Source organism: Lepidochelys kempii, chromosome 9, assembly GCF_965140265.1.
Source record: "Lepidochelys kempii isolate rLepKem1 chromosome 9, rLepKem1.hap2, whole genome shotgun sequence".
NCBI lineage: Eukaryota > Metazoa > Chordata > Testudines > Cheloniidae > Lepidochelys > Lepidochelys kempii.
The window spans coordinates 101325510-101346235 of NC_133264.1; the positions used below are offsets into that span (position 1 = coordinate 101325510).

The window sequence follows — 20726 nt, forward strand, 5'->3', positions numbered from 1 at the left end:
TTACTCGGAACTGTGCCAGATGTCCCTCCATTTCCCCCAGACATTGTTAGTGGATATTTTCCTCTGGCCATCCCTCCTCTCAGCAAACACCAAACTACTCCGGAGCTGCACTCAAGCTTCCAACCAACAACTGCCAAGTGGGATCAAAATTAGCCTATGAAGTCGGACAGCACCAGGCTATTCCCAGCTACTCCTACAGGATCTCCATCTCTGGCTGCTGAACGGGGCGGGCAAGAGAAAGAAATCAACCAACACAATAAAAATCATGGTACTAACATGTGATCTGCAAACCACGACTTTGTTCACTTTGGTTCTACGCTCTATCTCTTCGTCTATCCTTAGCCTTAGACTGCAAGCTCTCTGGGGCAGAGGCTGTCTCCCAGTGTTTGTTTGTACAGCGCCTAGCACATTGGGGTCCCCGTCTCAGAGGGGGTCTCTACCCACTACCAGTACAAACAATAAAGAACTGATCTGTGCTACAGGAGGGCTGGAAGCACTTCAGGTCCATTTACAAGTCACATCCCCCTATCCCAGAGTACTTTAACCTCAGCAATAGAATGAAAAGCAAAGGGCAGGGGCATGAGGCTACCAATTCTGGCAAGATCAACTTCTTCATATAAACTAGGATGAAACTTGTCTAGTCGGGAGAAAAAGAAACCCTGGAGCTGTCAGGCCAGTGTGCACACGCTATTAAAATGTGTCTTCACAAACTTTTAACAGTACTTTTCTTCCATCAAAATAATGAAAAGACGGGAAAGAAACATCTGACAGTGGTTTATGTTTAGAAAAAAAAGCTCTGGCTGGTGCTGAGTTATGGAGGGTAGGTGGTAAGCCATGGCTAACAGCTGCCCACTCCGTCAACATACCAGGGACCTCCGGAACTGAAAGCACAGGTCTCAACAGCTTCAGCTAAAGAACCAGGCTCTGGAGCTGGGACTGTTCTGGCCTCACATCCTCTATGGATCAGGCACAGAGGGAGGAAGAACAACCCACAGTGAGCATTGGGTTCCACACACAGAGAAATATTAATTCATTGATCTCCTACATGGCTTCAGCCAGAGTGTGCCTTCCTGCCCCGGGGTAGGTGGGTTCCTCCTAGGGCTCCGTCACGGGGAACAGAATTTCCTTCCCCCGCCCCGAGTGGGAGGCCCAGAGCCTCTGCATTGGCCCTGTGCTCCTGCTGACCCCACTCCCTGCCCAGGGACTGCCCCTGGCCACAGCTACCCTGGGGATCCCCCTTAAAGGGAGTTTCTCGCCTCCCCCATCTCCAGGCTGGAGAGACAACCTTTCCCTGGTAAACTCTGCAGGCCACAAGGGGATGATGTGACTTCTTCTGGCTCCACCCACTCCTTCCCCCCACATCCGGTCCCTGCCCTCACTCCACGCAGACACCAAGAACATCAGCAAGACACCACACGGTCTGCTGCTGTGTGGGAGGAGAGAGACCTGCACACACCTCTAGGGGGCACAATCCTGACCCTCCACACCCCCATTTTTTTTTGCTGCATTGCCCTCCTGGGAGAGGATCAGACGGCCAGGGGGAAAGCACCTCTCCAGGCTGCTGGGTGCTGCCGTCACCAGCAGTCCTGATCGTCAGCTTAAAAGCCATTTTCAATGCAGTGTTTCAGGAGAGGGTGCACAGATGAGGTTCATTCATCTGGAGGAAGAAGAAAGGACCCCAGGAATGGGAGGCTGTCGTTGGTGCTACAGTGATAAAGCATCTTGAATTACTAGGCTGAAAACTTTTCCTGAATGTATCAGTCCGTTCAGAGACAGGTCTCATGCACTGACTGCAAAGTGAATTTCTTTCAACATCTGTATGTGCCTTCCTTCTCCCAGTGAGCAGCCCTGGCAGCTGTGCTCACCCAGCTCACTCCCTGGACTCGAACCAGCTTTTCAGTCCAGCTGAAATGGAGGTATAGCAAACCAGCGTAGCTGCGCACAAGTGCAAAGCTGCACTGTAGCGGAGCGAAAACACGCTAGGTGGGCAAAGCACAAGCCAACGTGCAGACACGGGAGACACTGGGGTTAATTAAAAGTTGCAAGGAGTCAAAAGCAATAAATGCTAACGAAGTCTTTAATCAAGTAAACATTTCTAAACAACCCGACTGGAATACACTGGTCTCCTCAGATATGAGCTCTTAGAGGTTTTTAAGGTCCAGCTTGACAAAGCCCTGGCTGGGATGATTTAATTGGGGATTGGTCCTGCTTTGAGCAGGGGGTTGGACTAGATGACCTCCTGAGGTGCCTTCCAACCCTGATCTTCTATGATTCTATGATTCCTTCTTGTGTTAATCCCATCTCATGAGGTCCTCTCCCTCCAAAGTGCTCTGTCCAATGCCAGATCCTCTATCACACCCATGCTAACATATCTTCCTTTACGACATCCCACCACTTCTTGGATTGGCCTCTTTCAGTCTTGCTCTGTTGGACTCCGTTATCCATTTGAGGACTCAGGAGCAGTGTATGGTTTGTGAGCGAGTTTAGACACAAGCGAAGAAACAATAATATCCAAACCAGCATTTTCCCAAGCAAGCCACCACCACCACCACCTTGCAACCATCCTACTTCGGGACGACACTGCTGTCACACGAAGGAAAGGCATTTTTTGCCCCTTGGCAGTGACACACGGGATTTACTTACCACCAGCGAAGCTTTTCTCACAGGAGCGTGAGTTTGTTCTTTGTTGAGAGGGCATTATTCTCATCTGGAGTGGTCTATGTAGCTCGCGTTTGATTACGTGGCACTAGTTCAACTGGGGACTTGAGGAGGAGGGACGTATACTTGGATATGAAATTAATGCTTTTCTATCACAGCTTACCCTGGATAATGCTTTCCATTACTCTTTGCTAAGCTTCATCCTGACTCAGGCACATGCTGTGAACTAGAAGGTTTGCCACTGTAGTAGCCGTAACGATGAGGAACCTGTGCTGGAGTACAGCACATGACGTGCACAAAGGTTACTCTAAGTACTGACTCGCTGTTTTGCTAACGCACCTTCAACAGCATCTCTTCGGTGGCACTCTTGGTCTGTGTGTGGCTGGCAGCGGGCTTCCATACGACGTGATGAATTAAAATACCACCAGGGTGACCTTTAAAAAAAAAGAGAGAGAAATTGAAAACAGCGTTCATCTACCCCAATATAGACTCCAGACTCGTCAATTAATCTGAGAGGATGTGGCGGTGGAGAGACTTTCCAGAGGAGACGGGGTGAATCAAGATCCTGACTGTCTTTGGGAAACGCAGAAAAACCTGCCACTTTGAAACAGCCTTTCCACCCTCGCAGGAATTATATGCACAATACTAACACCCCCTCCTGCCCCTAACCCTGACACCCTCTCCTGCCACTCAACCACTTCTAAACAACCACTCCCCCAAAATCCTGTTGCAAGCAGAGGCCTGATCCCACAAATGGAGACGTGCCAGAGATTCCATGAAGTCCAGTACGAACACTACTATTGACTTGACATGGAAGACATAAGAAGCTATGGGCAGAAATCTGAACCCTAAGACAGACAAACATGTGCCTAAGGATAGAAAACAGATTGTGTCAGTCAAATGGGACATTTCAGGGTTAAAATAAGTAACAAGTATTGTTCCTTAAAGATCTGCATTGCCAGAAGACTCTCCCTTGTATCTTATAGAAGATGATCTTTCAGGAGTACAATTTCCAAAAGTATTAAACCTGCTGGGGAGAGAGAGCTAGGGGGAACTGAGAAGAATTCACGACTGAGACAGATTCGATATATGGACCAACCAAATAGAGCTTGCAGGTAAACAAGAAGTGAAATGTAATGATGATAAGAAAAAAATAAACAAATGCACCCAGTATTCCAACATGAAACATAATGCACAAAACAGATAAGCGAAGAGATCTAAAGCCAGCCACACAATGTAGTAGGAGTATAAAGCAAAGGCAGAAAAGGCATTGGTGTATACACAGACCTAGTGCTATGGAGCAAAAACCAATGAAAGTTAATTTGGCAATTTATAAGATACTCATAAAAAAATCTGGAAAATGCTTGGGTTTCATTTCATGAACATTTTGTAGCAAAACTAAAAAACATGACATAGCACAAAATACACTTGCAAGCGGGTCAGAACCCAGTTCTGCTGCATTCAAGGGCTCAGATTATTTTGATACTGTTAGCATTTTGCAAAATTAAATCCATAGTTACTTGAAAAAAAATCCAAAGCCAGGAAATTTGTTTCATTCGTACGGAGATGTGCAGAGCCTAGTCCCCTTATTCTTGGCTGTCTGACAATGCAGTCAGAAGAGGAAGCCTCTCCCATTGGGTAGGAGAATAGAAGTTTGCAATTTGCTTCTCTGGGACCAGCACAGAGCCCTGAATGTCAATCTCCCTTCTTGATCTTTCATAGATTCACAGAGTTTGCTCCTTCCCTGTGGCGAAGGAACCAGTCACAGCTTCCTGGCTCAGCCACCCAGCCCTGGTGGAAGTTAAAAGCTGCAGAGGGGCACTGTTAGTTTGCTCCTCGGGTCTCTCAGAGCCCTTATGTCAATGTCTCTTTGGGCCCCAAGCCTTCCCCTCTCCTCCTAAGGCCCTTTCCCTCCGTGCCCCGGATACAGCCCCCGCCTTTCCCTTAGGTCAGCCATGGGATTTCCATCCCAGGGGGAATCTCCAGCAGCATGACACAAAGTGGTCAGACCCGGACACTCCAGTCCATAGATTTTAAGGCCAGAAGGGACCATTGTTCTCAGTGCACAGGGGGGATTAACCCATTCACGGAAACAGAGGGCGACATCTCTTGCTGCTGACAGAGTCAAGTGAGAGAAATAAATAATTAAACGCCAGGGGAAGGGGGAGGTGCTTTGGAGTAGTACAGAATACAGCAGAGCAGCCATGAACAGTGCCTCCAAGTTAGAGGGACGCTGCCTGCTTCCCCAGTCCCATTCCTGTCTGAACTCAGTCTCCCATGTCCCTGCTACGAGCAACACCTAACCTAAGCGCACTACTGAGGGCATGTCTACACCGTGCTCTGGAGCCTGAGGAGCGCACCTCCCAGCCCAGACTGACAGCCTTGGGCCAGTGGGGATCGCGTCAGCGCTCTAACAACAGGCATGTAGACAAAGCTTTGAAGTTACGGCTTGGGCTGGAGCTCAGGCTCTGAAGCTCAGTGAGGAAAGTTGGGCTTCAAAGCCTGCGTGCCAGCCCGACCTGCAATTTCAAGGTGCTGCGAAAAGCACAAAGTAACCAAACTGAACTAAATCTGGCTGGGATGATTTAGTTGGGGTTGGCCCTGCTTGGAGCAGGGGGTGAGACTAGATGACTTCCTGAGGCCCCTTCCAACCCTGATCTTCTATGATTCTGTAAGTGTAACCTCCTAGGGCACGTCTGTCTACACAGCTATTTTAGAGAAGCCGCGTGAGCCCCGCTAATCTGAGTCTGTCGACCTGGCCCGGGAGGCGCGGAGCCGCAGGCTCCGTGTCACTAAGGAGTGACGTTTTTCCATTAGTTCAGTTTGTCTCCTTTGTGTATGTGACAGTATTGTACATACAGCTGGCTTCCCTGCTGTCCCACAGAGTCAGCCCAATGCCTCTGCTACTTGTATGGGTCTCTCGCAGCAACAGAGCCAGAGAACCATAGAGAACAATAGGAAAATGGGATAATAAAACCGTAAGAATTGTCCAGAGTAGGTGTAGGACCTGAAAATACCTTCAGCTTATTGCTCAAAAGGGACCAGATCTGAAATTGGTGCTGTCCCTTTAACATAGATGTACAGATGGATTCGTACATATAAAGGGTCATATTGGGCTGTCGGTTTTTAGCAAAATTGTCATTGACACCAATGGAGAGTGCTGTCTGTAGCTGATTGAATCCTCGGGCAATATTGTGCCAAGTGCAGATTGCGATGGATCCTGGAGGCAACATCTCCTTTGCAGCTCACAGTATTCTCAACGGTGCAAACACATGACGGTTTGGGCTTAGGCTCCTCTCCTCTTCTGCAAAAACTTACATATATTCTTAACTTTTAAGAATGGTCCCATTGACTTCAGTGAGACTAGCCACATGCTTCAACGGAAGCATGCAAGTGTTTGCAGAACTGGGGCCCTAGCTCTTTGGAATTTCAGGATTTTTTCTCTCTCTTTGGTGCTGTATGTCCCAGGTCTAGAGAATACAGTGTAGTGGGAAGAATAGCAAGTCCTGAAAAGCAGTCACGGCAGAGATGGAAATGTAGTATTTGTAAAAATAATCTGCTGCAGGAGAGTCTTTTGGAAATATATTCCCTCCACCAAAGGAGGCTTGCTTTTGGTGTCCCAGTAGTATGTACAACTTTAGACAATACTTTTCAACTCCAGTAACTTTTTAACTAATTCCTGATTGGTTTCTGAAGTGGATTCAGCAGATAAATTATCACCCAGATGATATTAGCTTCCTCATTCAGTGTATAATCCATTTTGAAAGATTGAGAAAATTCTATAAATATTTAAATTAAATAAAATCTGCATCTGCTTAGTGATCTTAATGAAAAATTAAGCTGATGTTCTCATAAAAAAGTGTAAATGTTCAAAGCAACTGTACTAGTAGGCTAGTGTTGTTGCATCTCAAATTATGTACAATTGATTAATACACATTTTTGTAAGCTGCTGTCACAGGCAGAGTTCAACATCGTATTTGATTTCAAATCCTGAGGGAGCTGCCTATTCTAATGCTCAGACTCATGTTAAACTTTGAAAAATCATCGCTTCTTGACTCTGTTTTAGAATCTGACAGAAAAGTGCCTTTTCAGGGTCTTTTATCTTTATTACCACTTTACATATAATTCTTCTGCACTTCTCAGACAAAACCCTGAACCCATGCGTCAGTGCTGTTTGGATTTCTTCCCGGTTTTACTGAAGAGACTTGTGAACCATCAAATTGTTCTAAAACGAAATACTGTTTGCATCAACTCCACATTATTCTCTAGAAAACCCAGGTTGGCAGAGTGTTTAAGGAGAACTGTTTGCCTCTTTCATGAGGGCACAAACTTTAAATCAGACCAGTCAACTCCACTGCTGCTGTGTAAAGACAACAGATGAACAGGAATAATATATCTGTTTTAGCATGTATCCTCGGTGTCCTCTAATTCAGCTCCATAAATCTCTTAGCTGAATTCAGTGCAGATGAGCCTGGCCTACAGCACTGCTATCCGAATGCCCAGGTGATAGAGTGGCCTCATTTTCTTCCTCATAAAACTGTGTGTTTGAAGCTACATAGGGCAAGCCTCGCCACATCTGAGAGAGTCTTCTTGGAATACAGCTCTTACACCTCTCTGGTTGGTGACCCTTCCCCTGGGGATTTGTACAGCGGAACTGGTTTATCATGTGCTGAAACTTCCCCAGTAGAAAAGGAGCAAAATTCCACTGCAATGGAGTGAAGACAGCCACTCCCCCTGCAGTGTAAGTGGAATTTCATTACCACCAAATTCATGGCCGGACTGTCCCAGCACTATCCAGATCAATACGAAACCTCCCACTGGCTTCAAAGGTGTCAGATTGGACCCTCAAAGTGGGGTCCACTGCTACAGAGCAAGGCTAGCCTGAGCCAGACGTTTCTGCATCTAAAAGGTTGGCTCTGACTAAAACATTAAATGAAGCTCGTCTGCAACTGCACAGGCCAGAATGAAGAGGGAACAGCAACAACAAAGTGACCATTCCTGTGCAGCATCAAGACAAGGTGATGCAGAAATGTGGACACCAAAAAAGATACAAACTGTTCTGCGTCAGAGCATATAGACTGAGCAGCTGGAGAAAAAAACAAAAAATACTCTTGCTAGAAGGTTGCAGTGTAACACGACTTGATCTTTTAGAATTCAGAATAATAAAACGAAGAGAGACAAAGCAGGCTGCTCCCTGAAACAGAGAAGCACAGCTCACCTCACCTTAGTCTAGGCTGACTGGCTGCTGCAGCTCACATCCTTCCCTACAGAGCCCACTAGCCTGCAAGTAAGACCAGGAAGCCCACAGCATTTAAAGTGAGAGCTGTACAGTTTTAATACAGCTTTCCACACAAATTGCTCCTTATGTGTATGAGTGTGGATGTGTTACAGTGGCTGGTGATGAGAAGCATGTGCTTCCCTCACTCCTTGAGCAGAAAGAGCCAGCCCCACACATACATACCACATCTCCAATGTCCCCACACAATGGACAGTCTGACTTGTCCCTGTATCAGAGGCAATTCCCATGCCTGAGGATTACGTTGGCGAAACAGGGAAATGCAAGGAAGATGAAAAGAGGACTGGATATTGACAAATAAGATGCCCAGAGCTCAGGAGTGAGGATAGGAACATTATGGATATTTAATTAGGGAAGCAGCTATTAGGGTAGATTGCAGTTGTTTAATGATAGATTTAGTGAACTAATGTAATTAATTGTTGCATAGCAATGGAGAAACATGCAACAGTTATAGATCTTGGGAAGGAATAGCCTGAGAAGAATAAAGTACACGGGCTACAACACTGCGATGCGGTAGCAAGTTCCTTACTTTCCTGCTCCACTAACAATTACAGATGATTTTCTATAGCGCTTACTCCTCGGCGTCAGGGTGCCTCCCTACAAAGTAAGAGTTACCCACCAACGGGTTTTGTTTGTTTTAATGTCTAACTTCCGCTCCACATCCAACACCACAGAGACAGGCGGCCAGCCGGATACAAGTTACAGCTCAACAATTCTCTTCTTGGCTCCACCCCAGCCACAGCAGAGCCTCTGGGCTGCCCTGATGTACGCCAGTGCCAGCCATCCCATCGGGACCATCTTCCAGCTGCGGCTAGCCGGTACACTGAGCCCTCCACCGATGCCGCCTCCACCTGCCCCCAGGCTGACGGTGGGCTTGAAATCAGCTATGGGTGCCTGGGAAGACCCCTAGGCGATGTGGGACAAAGCAGCATTCGCCTCCTTCTGTCTGCTGACCCTGTCACCATGTTTGTCATTACAATGGCAAAGTTCAAGGTTTTGGAGAGGAAAAACGAAATTTTCCAAATGAATGTGATAGAATGGCTTCATTTTCTTCCTCATAAAATGGCGTGTTTAAAGCTATATAGGCCAAGCTACACCAAGCTTGAGAGAGAGTCTCCTTGGAAAAACCAACTTTTTCAAATGAGAACTTGGTGTTCAGACTCGGAAGGAGTGAGAACCACAGGACTTTTCCCAGCAGCAGGCAAACTGTGCCCACAAACGACACCAGACTGTGTGCAAATCTGCACTTTTGTCTTGGCTCAGTTTGGCTTCTCTGGTATAAACAGAAGGCAGCTTCTGCATTTTCTTCTTACTTCCTTCATTCCAATTGCATGTGCCTGCTGCAGGCTGGGGAGCGAGTCCAGGGTGAAGCGCCACACTTACCAATGATCTGAATGTCGAACAAACTGACGGACAGACATGGGAAAAGAATCCTTATGGTGTTTTCCTCTCTTTGGCTCAGCTGGGGGAGGGGGTGATGGGATCATGATTACGAAATATCTGAGCTCCAATGTTGAAATGAAATGGGGAGAGAGAGAGAGAATATAAACTCTTTAGTATGTTTAACAATTTCCCCCCAATTAAATCCTCTCTCCCTGAGCTGGCTTAGTGCCAGCCCATAGCTTTAACTGCTGCAGGAGAAGACTGGGGACTTCATGATGAACAGTGTGGGATGGGGCAGGTCTTTCTAATCCAGAAGATCTCTGCTTCAGATGCTGAGAAGTAACATCCTACTGCTCAGGCCTGGCATTAGGTAAACAGACCTGAGAAAGAGCTCTATGTGGCTGAAAGCTTGTCTCTGTCACCAACAGAAGTTGGTCCAATAAAAGATATTCCCTCCCTCACCTTGTCTCTCCATTAAGTACATAGTCAGATTATGTGTTTCATGGCAACGGTGGTAATTTAATCACAAAGAAAGAGGCTCCTTTCAGCCACTGATGTCAAACACAAAATACCCTCATGGGACAAAAGCTCTCTCAGGGTCAGTACTATACATTCCCAAGCACTCCAGCCCTGATCCAGCAATGCACTTAACCATGTGTTTTAACAGAAGCTTGCAAGTAGTCTCGCTGATGTCCTAGAACAAAAGAAGGGCCATATTGGTTCAGATCAATGGTCCAACTAACCAATATCCTGTCTCCCGACAGTGGACAATGCCAGGTGCTTCAGAGGGAAGGAACCCCAACAGGCAATCACTGAGTGATCCATCCCCTGTCATCGGGTCCCAGCTTCTGGTTGTTCGAGGTTTAGGGAAACCTGGAGCATGGGGTTTCGTCACTGACCATCTTGGCTAATGGCCATTGATGGACCTGTCCTCCATGAACTCACCTAATTGTTTTATGAACCCAGTTATAGTTTTGGCCTTCACAACATCCCCCGGCAATGAGTTCTACAGGGAGACTGTGCACTGTGTGTTAGAAGAAGCACTTCCTTTTGTTTGTTTCAAACCTGCTGCCTCTTGAGTTTAGTGGGTGACCCCTGGTTCCTGTGTTAAGTGAAAGGGTAAATAACACTTCCCTAGTCACTCTCTCCCCCCCATTCATGATTTACAGACTTCAGCACATTGCCCTTAGTCATCGCTTTCTCAGAGTGAACAGTCCCAGGCTTTTAAATCTCTCTTCAAATGGAAGCTGTTCCAGACCCTTAATAATTTTTGGTGCCCTTCTCTGTACTTTGTCCAATTCTAATCTATCGTTTTTTGAGATAAGGTGACCAGAACTGCGGGCAGCACTCAAGATGTGGGCATACCATGGATTTATCTAGTGGCATTTAGATATTTTCTATCTTATTATCTATCCCTTTCCTAATAGTTCCTAAGCTTCTATTAACTTTTTTGACTGCACACTGAGCAGACGTTTTCAGAAAAATATGTATGACAACTCCAGAATCTCCTTCTTGAGTGGTCTCATATGAGGTTTCTAAACTAGACTTTCACCTCTGTAGAACTGAATTAAAACCTAGTTTTTTCATAAATGACAATAGATTTGATGGTCTGAGTAGTTCATTTCCATGCAAAAATGACTAGCTGCATTCAGAACTAATTCTCCGGAATCTGTAGGGGTGATGGATTTTTCTCATTTTGGTCTAAAAAGGAGAAATAGCAAAATTTACCCTGGAACAATAATTTTTCTAGTGAATAGTGAAAGTGACTTGGACTAATATAAAACAGGATGATATCTGAATAGAAACCTCAACCTGCCTCTAAATTAGCATGCCCAAATATCACATCATTACAGCGATTCATCAAGTGTCACAGCTGTCCAGAGGCATGAACAAACTAAAAACATGGGCAATTTATGTGGACAATTCTTGGTGTGCAGATTTAATGGTAGCTATTGAAAATCTGACCCAAAACACTTTCAGGGAACAAAATAGAAAGGAGCAGAATAAAAAGTCAAACATGAAGCTATTTCTTAACCAATGAAAACATATGCCAAAGTGCTATCCGACACATTTAAATAACTCTTTGCTCTCTCGTTCTTATCTAATGCCATGTTTAATTTCTACATGGCACAGGCTAGCACATTCTCCATAGTTAATCACAGGCATAATAAATCCTCAACAGTTCTGCAGCACCTTTCAGATTTCTCCTTCTGTGATTTCCATTTTTATTGCAATCCTTTGCACGGCCAACAGGGCCAATGTAAATGCCATCTCTATCTGTCTTAGGGAAACATCTCCTTTGACATTGTCTTCCATGTAATTAGCAGTCAGTTACTCAATACTTTACTCATGATCATTTTTAGTCAGTCAACCTCTTCCTCCTCAAGTGAGAAGGTTGATGAAGGGTTCTGTTATGCTAAATCTGCCTTGTCTGAAAAAGGGAATTTCTTTCTTAATAACCACAAGAAACCACCTCCTTTTCCTGAAAGGTCTCATCTACCCATGCACCAAACAGAGATGAGGTTAGGGAAAGCTCATTCCTAAGTCATTCCAAAGCATTACTTGGAAAGTTACTTGATATTAAAGGAACTTCATTTTGGAAACAGGAGGATTACACCCTATAGAGTGTTCAATAACTGGTCCATAACAGCAGCATGCAGATTGCCAAACTGGATCAGACCAAGGGCTATCTTGTCTAGTATCCTGGTCCTGATGCTTCAAGAAAACATACCAGAAATCCCACAAATGACAGGAAATAATTGTACAGCCTCCATCAGTGCCACAGGTTTGGAGGCTTGGGCACTGGGTGTAGGACCAGGTATATGGTGGGATTTTAATGCTTCCATAATTAGAAAGCTCCTTGCTTTCTAAATACTAACTGAGTGGGTCACACAACCCTTCTGCGAGCCAGCTCGGAACGGTGAGCGCCATTCCACAGTCAGGGCTACATGACTTACCCCTCGTCACAGAGCGAGTCTGTCAGCGCTGGGATTACAACTCAAGAGCTGCTGGCTTCCAGTCCAATGCTCTGATCACTAGACAATGTCTCTCTTGTGGTCATGTGTGCTGACATTTAACTATTAGAGGTGAGGGTGATACTCATCGTGCTTATCTATTGTACACAAAGATTTACAGGTTTCAGAGTAGCAGCTGTGTTAGTCTGTATCCGCATAAAGAAAAGGAGTACTTGTGGCACCTTAGAGACTAACCAATTTATTTGAGCATAAGCTTTCGTGAGCTACAGCTCACTTCATCGGATGCATGCCGTGGAAAATACAGTGGGGAGATTTATATACATAGAGAACATGAAACAATGGGTGTTACCATACACACTGTAAGGAGAGTGATCAGGTAAGGTGAGCTATTACCAGCAGGAGAGTGGAGGGGGGAGGGGGGAATCTTTTGTAGTGATAATCAAGGTGGGCCATTTCCAGCAGTTGACAAGAACGTCTGAAGAACAATGGGGGGAGGGAGATAAACATGGGGAAATAGTTTTACTTTGTGTAATGACCCATCCCAGTCTCTATTCAAGCCTAAGTTAATTGTATCCAGTTTGCAAATTAATTCCAATTCAGCAGTCTCTCGCTGGAGTCTGTTTTTGAAGTTTTTTTACAGTGGTGCTGTTCAGCATGTGGTAACTTTGAAAAGAAAGACGACTCTTCTCGTTGACTCATCTACAGTAGAGCTTTTACAGATCAGGAATGGAGGAAAAGCAGCTTCAGTTATCCATGCAGCCCAGCATGTGATGTGCATACGAATGGAGGCAGAGATGACAGAGGAGGCTGGATAATAGTGAATAGTATTTGTGTTGTCACATTGTGTTAGATGATCCTGGGGGAAAGAATCTCATTATTCCATGAGCTAAAACAGCTTCTTTAGTCAGGAACAATTTCATCTCCATGCTAAATGAAACTTCACTTTCATTATGTACTTGAAATATACACATGCTAGTAGTCAGGTATTACAAATGAAGTCATGCTAAAACAACCAGAACATTTAGACATCTCATTCTTTAACAAACTAAACACTCTTAACTGGCAGTTACATTTGATCAGTTCTAGGTTTATTCCACCTTTCTTGACAGTTTGTCTAGGAAAGGAGGCCAGGGAAGGAAGCCCTGAAAGATCCCATGCCTGGCAGACGTGTCTTTTTTTTGGATCTAGCTCTCTCTCTAAAAGGCAGGCAAGGGAAGACAAGATGTCAACTGGAGAAAGAGGCAAATTCAACAGTGGAGCAACAGTGGGGTCTGTTACTCACGAGGTCTCACCCGCCATTGCACTCCACCCGTTTTACACCAGTTACTCCACTGCAGCTCACACAACTACACAGTGTAAAACTGGCGTGATGGAGGGGAGAATCAGGCCCCTGGGGTGGCTGAGGGTTAGAAAACGGATGTCAGGGATGGAACTGTGTGGTGACCGTGTGCATGAAGAATAATGGAACGTATGCGAAAGGCAAGGGGCGAGGGAATACTGCAGCACTGAACCCCAACCCCAATGCCGCAGCAGCAGGAGCATCTGCACCTTACTCACGAGGGCTTTTTAAAATCCGGGGCTGTGCAGCAGCATGGGACGAGCCCTCCTACGCTGTCTTCAACCCTCCGGTTGTTTGTGTTCCCTGCTACACTCCCACTTGATTCCAACCCTCAGCATGTCAGGGGCACTCATTGTGTTGCCCACTGCAGGGCAAATTGGGACAAGTTCCCTCACTGAATCACTTGCAGCTATTTTCTGACTTGCATCACTTTTTGCATCACTACAGAGTTTGGCCCGAGGCTTTCCTGAGAGACATCCCTGGTCTAGGGTTGGCCCAGAGTTGCGGTATAAATATTCCCTCATCATGGAGAAAAGGAGCTATGTTCACAGCTTTATTTACAAGAACCTTTCTCCAAGTATCAAAATGAGCACGTGGTGAAGAGGGGCTGTTTGTCAGAAGCATCAGCACCGTGTCTACCCTCAAGGACCTCACCCCGGCCAGAGGAGGGTTCAAAGAGCGCGGGAGGGGAGCAGCAGTGCCAGAAGAGAGCAAGGCTCAGGTAGGATAGGAGGGAGTGGGAGGCCAGACACGGGGGGAGCCAAGAGCAGAAGCGAAAGTGGGGAACAAACAGCTCCCAAAAGCTCCCTCCCCACTGGAAGCAGACAGTGGCAGGAGACAGCCCGACTCAGTCTGACCTGCAGGAGGAGAATGGGCGCTTTGCAGGGGGTGAGTGGGATGGGGGTGGGTCTGGGCCTGCCTTGGATTTCAGGTGATATGATTCAAACATCTGCGCTTTCTAGCTCTGGTTTCCATTGGGTTCTGCTGACCCATGTGCTGCAGCAAGGCTGAATGCAAACCGTCTGTCCAAACCAAAATCTCAGCCTGGTTCTGACATCTCCTTGTGGATGTCTTGCCAGCCGTTCAAGCTCCACCTGGCTAAAACAGAGCTCTTAATTCTCCGCCCAAAGCCTTTGCTGCAACCTCCATTCTCCAGCCCTGGGGACGCACCATCATCCTGCCTGCCACTCCGGCCCCGTAACCTGGGCATCATCTTCGACTTCAGCCTCTCTCTGGGTCCTCACATCCAGGCTCTGATCTCAGCATAACATCTCTAAGCAGGGCCTTTCCTATGCAGCCACAGAGCTAAGGCTTTGTCTGCAGTACACACTGCTGTCCAGGCTCTCTTCTTGAGTCTCGATCACTGCAACATTCCTCTCTGGCCGTGACCAATGTAATCTTGACCTGTTCCTACCCATTCAGAATGATGCTGCAACTATCGCGGTCCTACCCCGTGGCTTCGACCACATCACCCCTTTCTGTGCATCCCTCCGCTGGCTCTCCTTGCTGTCCTGCATCGAACAGAAGCTGCTTGTCTTACTTTCGAGGCCCTTCCTGGCCTAACCCCATCCTATCTATCCTTGCTCCCCACTACCAGGATGTTGACTCCTGCCTCACCTCAGCCCATGCCAGACTCAATCACCCACTTGTTATGTTTTCAAACATCTTCTTGCTTTCCCCCATGTTTCTCCTCATGCCTGGAAGAAGCACACTGTTAGCATGCACAAAGCTACCCCTTGAGCCTCCCTCAGATTCCTCCTTAAAACACTCCTTGGCCAGGATCCCTACAAAAACCTGGAAATGGTTTCACTGCGGGAGCGCGGATGCCACAGCCGATCAGGCGGACTAAGGCTGTCCCATTGTTTCCTAGTACTCCTCCATCAGCCTGGCGGTATCCGTCCATTGTTTCTCGTCTTACGCTTTGTGTACAAGGCCAGTTAGCGAGCGGCAAGCCCTGGTGCGAATTTACAGCGCACCAGCGTGCCGTGTGGACCTTGCTACAGCATGCAGCACGTACCGCATTTTCAGGACGCTGAGCTGCACTCTGGACCTCTTCATGAGCGTTAGCACTGTACACAGAGCGGGTGAGTGGGCAGGGAGCTGAAGTGCTGTAGATTTGCTCTCTGGCTTGCTGTGCACTACTTCACAACGTAGACAAGCCCTTAAATCATAAGATATTTGGGGTAGGGACCACCTTTTTGTTCCAGTTGTACAGCGCCTCGCACAATGGGGTTCTGGCCCAGGACTGCGGCTCCTAGGTACTACGGCACTGCAAATCATACATGATAATACTAAACTTACACATACAGGAGCTGCTCTCAAACCTTTTGATTCACATCTATTTTGCTCAGCAACTGAAAGCTGCATCAAAGACTTTCTATACAGGCAAAGTTTAGGTGGGCAGCGTTGTCTGTGGGGAATCAGACACTCACTCCTAGGAACGAATCACCATGGATCATTAATTCTTTGTCACATGGAGCAAGTACTTCAAACTGCTTAACCCTGGACTGTACCTTTCCAGCAGGAAGCGCAGTGCCTTGTGGGCTCGACCCAGCACAGCACCTATATGAGTGTCATTTTAAACATGGGAGCAGTCCCATCACTTTTCCCCATCTGCTTAATGTTAGGCACGTGTTGGAGCGCAGGCTGATCTGAGGCCTGTGGGATGACAACATTCCACAGGCCTGATTCTCCACTGCCTTGGGCCTGGTACAGCCAGTTACAACTGAACAAAATCCAGCTTTAGCGTGCAGCCACCAGATCTTGTTAAGCAGACAAAGGTACAATGAGACCCAAAGTCTTTGAAGACGGACCAATTAGACTAGAAATATGGTGCACTTTTTTTTAATCAGTGTGGGTAATTAACCACTGGAACAATTTATCAGGGGATGTGACATATTGCCCATCACAGGCAACTGAGTGGATGTTTTTCTAAAGGATCAAACAGGAATTATTCAGGGAAGTCCTATGGCCTGTGTTATACAGGAGGACAGAGTAGGTGATCACAATGGTCCTTTCTGACCTTTTAATCTATGACTTTATGAAAATGGGGGTAAATCACAATCGTTCTGTCCTGGTATCATTTCAACTCACTTTATGCCAGTGTAAATGATGCCCAGCAGGGAGAATCTGGTCCATTATTCACACGTAGCATTTTCAGTGTCTTACTAAAACTCATTAGCCAACACTCTGCACTCAGATGTGCGTGTGTGTGTGTATCTCCTGTCTAAGCCAGTGAGAGCACTTGTTGCGGCAGGTTATTCATGTGTTTTAACAGCCTATACTTTTAATGATACTTAATTTCCAGCATGCAGAAACAATAAAAAGTCATTTTAAACCCCAAACTATCTGCTATTATCACAAAGAACTATTTTAATGTTAGTTGGCCATTCTTTCCACGCGTCACGGCATGACTCAGTCTGTCCAAGTTCCCGACACGATGAAAGCAGCTGTCTGGAATGTGTGCAGGATGAAGGAAGTAGTGCCTCTATCACCAGGAAACAGGGAGTAAACTCTTCTATCCGCGCCCACCAAGCTCAGGCCCTACACAACTAAGCTCATGCAGCAAGACAGACAACTACCAACCAGTTATAATTGATCGAGTGCGCCAAAGTGGAGAACTCTGCTCATGAGACTGGCCAACTATGTCATCACCTAAATTACTCGTAACCCATTTAGCCAATTCTACCACAGTTGTTTTACTAATTTCTGACCCTTTACACAGAGACTGCAAATAACATGCAGAGTGGTTATGAATCTGTGGATGAACATCCTTTAGGGCCTCGTCAGGAAGCACCAAATTCACTTAAAGGAAAACTTCAAATTTGAGGTCTCAAGTGAATTCCTAGTGTTTTGGGGGAACTACTGGTGTGAATTTGTAAAGTGCAGAACTGGAAGTCAAGAGATCCAAGTTCTTATCCTAGCTCAGCCACATGCTAGTCCATCCCTTGGAAAAGCCACCTCAAATCTGTGCCTCAGTTCTTCATCTGCAAAATGGGGACACTTCTACCCTACTTCAGAGGAGTGCTCAGGTGCACAGGGCATCCACCAGGCTCTACCATGTATTTTGGTGTTGTACTGGTCTGCTCAGAGAGGTCCACGGAACCTTAATTCACTGTTCATAAAGTGCTTTGGGATCATCTCATAGAAAGTGCTGTAGGAATGCAAAGTAATAATAAATAACATCTGAGGCCTTGAACTAGTCTTGGATTCAGTTTTGCATATGATTTCCAATGCACCTGTCTGTCTCTGAGTAGAGCTTTATTCTTGGCAGTGAAATGTCATTTATCCATTTATTATGATGCAGTTTTAAAAAAAGTCTTCAGACTGATTTGCCAGTAAAATGCTGGAGCCTGGACACTCCAGGTATCCTGCAGGGAGTCCCATGGCAAGTGCTCCGGGGAGACTCCATATGCATGCAGGGGAAGCAGCATCTCTCGCCGATCAGAAGACATATCTGACCAACCCACAGACCTGCTTTTGATACTGAATCATCACATCTAAAAACGTTCATGATGCCAGGAACTTCCAGCCTGAATCCAAGAAAAGCGAGGGGACTTCCCCTAAACCAACACCTCCTTCAGCCATGAAGAGACATGGCCACTGTACGCTGTGTTGGATAATGTGTGCTCAGGGAGCAGTGCAGGAAAGGGACAGGTGTTCCTGCAGCAGCAATTCACCATCCTTCCCGTCCCTCCTGAACATGTTAAATAAAACTTCTAACCTGCTTAAGAGACAAAAACAGCTGGGCGGGGCGGGGGGAGTCAGAGGAAGTCTATTTATTTAGCTGTACCCATGGCAGGTTAAACAAGGGGACTGAATTGTCCAGCTGAAGAAAGATTCAGACAAACTTTCCTGTGAACGTTCCCAAGGGCCTCATAGGCGTATTTCATGCCCTTTCCACCTGACCCATTGCTACCTACCAGGAGGACTGTGATGAGAAAAAGGAATGATTTAGAACAGTGGCTCCCAACCAGAAGTACGTGTACCCCTGGGGGTAGGGCAGAGGTCTTCCAGGGGGTACGTCAACTCATCTAAAATAGTGTTTCTCAACCTGGGGGTTGCGAACCCCAGAAGGGGGTGAGGGTGTTGCAGGACGGTTTAGGGAAGTTGCAAGTGCAGGGCTGGCATTAGGGGGTGACAAGCAGGGCAACTGCCTGGTAGGTAGCAATGGGTCAGGTGGAAAGGGCATGAAACACGCCTGTGAGGCCCTTGGGAATGTTCGCAGGAAAGATTGTTTTAATCTCTCTTCAGCTGGACAGTTCAGTCCCCGTGTTTAACCTGCCTTGGGTACAGCTAAGTAAACAGACGTCCCCACGCCACAGGGTCCCCCCCACAAAGCTAAGTTACGTGCGTCAGCCCCTGGCGGCAGGACTCAGGCCTCCGACTCCTGACAGGGGTACAGCAGTCTGGAAAGGTAGAGAACCACTGACTTAGAGCAGCGTGGAAGAAGTGGGACATGCAATAAGCACCACTCTGACAGTGACAGTGCGATCGATGCCAGGTGGGAGCAGCCTTACTGACCGGAAGGAGACAAATGGCTCAGCAGAAAGTTGGAGATGGCACAACACCAACCGTGGGCCTCACTGGGGTCAGCTGAAGGGAAATAGCTGTACCCAGAACGAGAGGACGTGTGCAGGGCAGACTGGGGGTCTGAGATGTGACTAAGGAGTCTGGCTTCCAAGTAATTTGGGTTCTGATTTTCTACAGCCCTGCACCCGATGGAGTCACAGCAAAGTGGATGTAAAATGCTACTGTCCTGAGAGCTTTACACCCACTTGGCCCCAGTGTCAATGGCTACACAAGGCACAGGGCAGTAGAGAATCAGGTAGAGCGTCTTCAAAATGTGGCAGAAGTAAGTAAAGGGTGGGGAGGAAGCATGGTTAGGGCACTCGCCTGGAGACCCAGTTTCAATTCTCCACTCCATCCCAGACCTCTTGTATGACCTTGGCCTTAGTCTATTCTGGAAAATCGGGATAATAGCACTTCCTTGCTGCACCGGGGTGTGTGAGGATGACTCGATACAAGATTGTGAGGTGCTCAGACACTATGATGATGGGGCTGCAGAAGTACCTAAAGGATAGAAAGCTGACTCTTAGCCAAGGAGAAAAGCCCCTGGATATTAGTTGCCCAAATGGAGCCTTGATGATAACCATAAGAATTACAGAACAGTTAGATTAGTGGAAGGGTTTAATTTTAGATCTAATGCAATAGCATTGCCAACTCCTGCAACTTCATCATCCGTCTTGCAATATTTGGTGTTTTTCTTAAAGCCTCAATTCCTGGAGTCAGGTGATTATGTGAGAATCACAATCTTAATTTTAAAAGAAAATGTCTAGTCCTCATGGCTGCACAGAGAAACATGAAAACAAAAATCCTAAACATTCAAAAAAGAGAAAGTAAATTAGAAGAACCCAAAATTTATTTTCTCATCATTTTTAAGCAAATCTCATAACGTTGGGAGCCCTGGCTCATGGTTTTTCAATGTTTGGCAATACCTCGTTGCGAATAAATAAATTTCCAGCATGGCCAAATGCTAATTCAAAACCATATCTCTAATGTTATAATGTAATAGGTGGCAAAAAGAATTATCTAAGGCCTAGCAAATGTCTCTAACAGACAAAATATTACTGAACAGGTGAATTAAAAATTAAGATGATTTGTTCTCAAGGTGGATTTTAAACATTTATTTCATAGTATAGTATCAAGGATTTGGAAGAATTTTTAGAATTAGGATTAGACTTCAAATTAAACTCTGACACACAACTCGTACACTGGTTACACCTATTAAATGGAGTGGATTTTCCTGCACTTTGAGATCAAGCAGCCAGCATCTGGCTAGAGAATGAGTCCTGCATTATAAGCAGTAGATCAGTGGCTCCCAAACTTGTTCCGCCGCTTGTGCAGGGAAAGCCCCTGGCGGGCCGGGCCGCTTTGATTACCTGCCGCATCCGCAAGTTCGGCCGATCGCAGCTCCCAGTGGCCGCAGTTCGCTGCTCCAAGCCAATGGGAGCTGCTGGAAACGGCGCGGGCTGAGAGACATACTGGCTGCCCTTCCCGCAGCCCCCATCGGCCT

The 20726-nt window shown here is 46.5% G+C and overlaps 1 protein-coding gene across 14 annotated transcripts in view; it reads right to left on the minus strand.

The window, feature by feature from the left end:
- Positions 1–20726, minus strand: part of HTR2C (5-hydroxytryptamine receptor 2C) — a 740895-nt gene that overhangs the window by 151194 nt on the left and 568975 nt on the right. For 13 of the 14 annotated variants that reach the window (XM_073358595.1, XM_073358588.1, XM_073358594.1 and 10 more), the window contains one exon: positions 2998–3092. The exons of the other annotated variant lie outside the window; for it this stretch is intronic. The gene's annotated coding sequence lies outside the window, so the exon portion shown is untranslated. The remainder of the gene's footprint in view (positions 1–2997; positions 3093–20726) is intronic. 14 annotated transcript variants of the gene reach the window in all.